Below are 5,304 nucleotides of genomic sequence, written 5' to 3' on the forward strand. Positions count from 1 at the left end.
CAGGGTGTTCAGGGTCTCATTAATAGACAGGACTCGTGGTGACCCACCTGTTTACAGCCTCCCAAGAGGTGAGATTACAGACACGTGCCACCATGCACAGTCTCAATTGCTATCTCAGTGCACACCAGGGACGGGACCGGCATAGCAGGGACTGGAGATCGAATCCCCATCTCCTGTGCCTGCTTCAAGGCGCTTTAATCTGCTGAGCTATTTGGCCAGCCCTAAGAATAAAGTTTTAAAAGGAGAAATTTCTCTTGTACAGTTTTTCTCTCTCAATATCCTTCAGCAAACAACATGTGTGCATTCCGGTAAGGTCTAACTGAACTATTTTTATCTTTGTTGTTCATGGTTTTTGGTGTCATAGCTAAGATCTGCCAGCTAAATCAAGGCATTGAAACTGACATTTAGATTTTATCTTGCTTAAAATCTAAAAGTTTCTTTGTACATCAACTGCACAGTAAAGGTTTGTGATATATTGAGGTAAAGCTCAGGGAAATGGGAAAGTCAAAGGAAAATCTTTGTTCTTAAAAAGTGAATATGGTGAAGGGAACTTCCTCAACTGGATTTGAAAAATCTACTACAAAATGTATATCTAATACCAAACTTCATGATAAAAACAACTAGATGCTCTCACTAACAAGATGAGAAAAAAAAAAGTGTGGATCTCCCTTCTCCTTTTTCAACATCCTAATGAGGTCCTAAACAAGAAGTATACAGAATGTCAAGGAAAAATTAAAATAGCCTTCATTCACATGTGACACAGCTGTAGAAAATCCCAAGCACAGACAGTAAAACATTTCTACTGGATTCATGATTATAGAAAAGCTGCAGCATACAAATATCTATTACCTTCTTTTTTCCCCCATAATTTTATTGAGAAATAATTAGCAATGAGAGAGTTTCAAACCAAATTGGTAGGACAGTTTCAATAATTAACACAATGCATACATTCTTCCTAGTGGTTAATTGCTGTACAAGATGCAGACATGTATCCTATTTATAAACACCATTAGAACAAATCCCTCTTTTCATTAAGAGAATGTAACTATATATCTATCCTAACCACGTTGAATATACATTCATCTGTATGCCCTTTTTTTTGTTTAGTTCCATTATTTGAATATTATAGGTTTGTTAACTCAGCAAAATATTCTAAAAGAGTCCAGTAGTCCATAATAGTATTGGGTCTTCCGCTTCACTGGCAATGTCAGAAATTGTTGATCTGAGTCCCCTATAGCTCAACATAATGGCATGGCTTTACTTCTTATACTTCATTTTTATACTTTTCTGCTGGATGGTTAAGACCAAGATAAAGCAAGACCTATGCAACAAGAGTTGTAGCTTTTGGGTCTGATAAGGTCAGTGAAATCCCCTCAGGATTTATCCTGAGATCCTGTACCTCAGATTGTAGAACCTTTGTCAGTGTCAGCCATGTGGATAAGTCATGGCCATTGCTTGGCCAGTGTGCTCTCTGTGAAATCCTGAGAGAATGTTTTCTCTCCATGTGACTCTCCTTAGGCACACTCTACGTCATCGATCACTTTCCTCTTTGGCCCCATAATCTTCTTGATCAGAAAATTTGGGACACTACCAAGTTACGTGACATTACAGTACAAGTTCTCATATGTCCTGAGTCTTAATTGACCTTGGAAGGCTAGAGCCAAAATGTTGGCTTTCCTTGCAGCCCTCCTTTTTCTCTAATTTTGGTCTGCAGACTTAGGTTGTTAACCCTCCAGAAGAGTTTATTGTTATTACCATACAACCTAGGCTGTTAAGCTTAACCTCACTATCTGTCTGAATATCAAACATCTTAGGCATAACATGGAACAGGAATTTTTCATCAAGTATTTTTTCCATAATTTTATTGATAAACAAATAGCAATGAGACAGTTTCAAATCAAATTGGTAGGACAGTTTCAATAATTAACACATTGCATACAACTCCCAGTGGTTAATTTCTAATGGTGTTTGTAGATAGGATATCATCTCCAAATCTTGTAAAGCTATTACCTTCTTATAAATCAGCAATTAACTAGAATTTGATATTAAAACATAATACCATTTCCATTAGCTCTAAAAGCATAAAGCATTATAAAACAAGTCTAACAACACATACAAAAGACCTGTGTAAGAAAGCTGAAATGCTATTTTAAAGCAAAAGAATTAGTAAATGAAAGGATGATCTATGTTCTTAGAAGACATCACTGTGAAGACATCATTTCTTCCAAATTGACCTATGGTTTCAATGCAATTCTAATCAATTTCCAGAAAGCTATTTTGTGAAAATTGAAAACATGAGCCTTAAGTGTATATGGAGAAGCAAAAGATGAAGAGTAGAAAACATAATATTGAGAGAAAAGAACAAATCCGAGGACTGAAACTATCCAACTCTAAGGTTTGCAGCAATTCTACAATAATCAGATGCTGTGTTCCACAAGGGATCATAGACAAAGGGACAATTGTAACAAAATAACAATCCCACAAATGCACCCGTGCTAATATAGGCAAGTCAGCTCTCTGTGGAGGGGTGCTACCAGGAGTCAAACTCAGGGCCTTGCAATTGCCAGGCAAGTGCTATGCACTGAGCTGCATCCCTGGCCCGACAAATGATCTGTGACAAAAGACCAAAAATAGTACAATAGAAAAGAGAGGTTCAATAAATGGAGTCAAACTGGAGGAACTACCTCCTGCTAAAAAATGCACCCAGATACAACTTTTCACCCTTCACAAAAATTAGCTCAAAACAAATCACAACTCTTACAAGTAAAAGGCTAAACTATGAAACTCCTGCAAGATAACAGAACACACAACTTGAATATGGTAATGGTGGTTTTAGACAGCACATTTAAGACATAATCTACAGAAGAAAAACTGAAATTCATTAATTTCAAGCAAGTTGAAATTCATTAAAATTTCAAACCACTATGAGAGAGACAATGCCAAGAGGAGAAAAAGACAATGTCACACTGGAAAATAATATCTGCAGAACTCATTTATTTATTTGTGTGCTTGTTTGGGGATCAAACTCAGGACCTTGTGCTTGCCAAGCAGGCACGTAAACAAAAATCGTATAAAACTCAATAAGATAATGGTTGGTTTAAAAATGGCTAAAATGTCTGATGCAACATCTCCCCAGAAGGCATACACGTGGCAAAATAAGCATAGGCACACACATTTTCAGTATCCTGTTATTAGAGAACATAAAACAAAAACAGCACAATGCCATCCATACCAGATAGAACAGCTTAGATTCAGCACCATTTGCCACTGCGGATGTGAAGCAACAGGAACTTGTAAACAATTTGTTGCTACTAAGAATGGCAAATGCTTGAGTCACTTCAGTTTCCTATAAATCTAAACCTTTCTTTCCCAGTCAACACAGCAGTTTACGATGGTGCACCCCTGTGATCTCAGCATTCGGAAGGCTGAGGCAGGAGGACCTCTGTGAGCTTTATATCAGCCTGAGCTACACAGAGAGAATATGCCTCAAAAAAAAAAAAAAAAAAAAAACAGCAACTGTGCTCCTTAACACTCAGCCAAATCAGATAAAAATATGAGCTGCAAAACGTACCCACAGAAATTTATTCTGGCTTAACTAATAACTGCTAAAGACCCAAAAGTCACAGATGTGTCCCTCTGTGGGTAAATGAATAAATAAAGTGTGACACACTCAGATGTGATGATACTACTCACAAATAAAAGATCAAAGGCTGGGGACATAGCTCAGTAGAATAAGTGCTTGCCTGGCAAGCACAGGGTCCTGAGGTTAATCCCCAGTACCATAAAAAAAAAGAAAGAAAGAAAAAGAAAAAGAAAAGCTCAACAAAGAAAAAGAAGAATCATAAATATATATTAAGTGAAAGTAGCCAATTATGATTCCAAATTATGATGTACTGGAGTGGCAAAAACTAGAGAGACAGTAAGACCAGTGGCCCCTAGGCCTGCATGTAAAGGGAAGGTCACTAGCCAGGGCATGGAGGACTTTAGGGCAGTGACAGTATTCCCTGTGAACTGTTAGGTGTGGATACTTGTCAAGATACATTTATCAAAACCCACAGAATATTCTGAGATCAAAAACGAGGCAGCCGAACCCAGGCAGGGCCCGACCAGACATACTGACCCAAGTAAAGCAGGTTTGTTGGAAGCTCATGTGGAAGGTAGTCTCGTGGACCAAGACAGCACTGAGCACAGAGGGGCAGACTTTACAGGATGGTGATTGCGGGCTGGAACAGCCAGGCCACAGGTGAATATCATTTGTCTTCCTTGTGGAAGATAATTGCAGGCTGGACCACCCAAGTCACAGGTGGACATAATTTGTCTTGCTTGTGGTTGAATCAGGGTCCGGTGGACCTGTTCTGCAGTCTTGGGTTTGGCTCTGCAGGGGACCAAAGGGGAGAGAGTCTGGGGGCAGGGTGCCTGGGGAGCTTTGAGTCCTGACTTATCATATGCAATATGAAGAACAAATTCTATGGACTTCAGTGGATAAGGATATGTCAGTGTTGGTTCATCAATTAGAACCAATTCCCCTAACAGTTCTAAAGGGAGGGAGGGAGTTGAGTGGGGAGAGTGGGTATATGGGAACTTTCTGTACTTTCCACTCAATATTGCTGTGAGCATAAAACTATTCTTAAAAAAGATTATTAAGAAATTTAAAACTCAGTCATCATCAAAATATTTTTAAGCTCTTGCAGGTGCAGGGTCTGCCAGACAGTAAGTCCCTCCCAGCAATCCACACTGCAAAGCAGAGGTTACTTTCGAGCATTTCCTCACAGGCCAAAGGGGACTTTCTTCTTTGCTTGTTGTGATGGCCTGCGGTCCTCAGGACAGAGCCCTCAGATGGCCCATGAACAGGACAGCTAAGTAGCTCCCAGCCAGCTGCCTGGGAAGTTTTGCAAAAGAATGGCAGAAGTCAAACATCCCATTCCCAGGCTTGCATATAATGCCACCGCCATGGAAGCCGGGCTCACGAGAGCTCTGCTGTCCCGCGGCTTCATGTCCTGCTTGTCCTTGCCCCTTCGCCTATGCTAACTCATTGTTGTGAGTTTCCTCTTTTCTTCTGCGTCTTTATTTTCTTCCAGAGCGCTTGACCCTTAAAAGGTGAAACCATGCTACCACTCCTGCCCGTGTCTCTCTAGGTCGGTGGGTTTTAGTCTGAGATAACACATGAATCACCTATGAAAATTTTAAAAATTATAAAACCATACCTTACCTCCTTGGATTCTGGTCAAGGTAGTCAGGGCAGGGGAGTTCTCCAAGCTAGCCAGGGCACTCCAATATGCATCTAGGATTGCAAATTACTCATCA

Source organism: Octodon degus, unplaced genomic scaffold (genome assembly GCF_000260255.1).
Source record: "Octodon degus isolate 3935 unplaced genomic scaffold, OctDeg1.0 scaffold00029, whole genome shotgun sequence".
Taxonomy (NCBI): Eukaryota; Metazoa; Chordata; class Mammalia; order Rodentia; family Octodontidae; genus Octodon; species Octodon degus.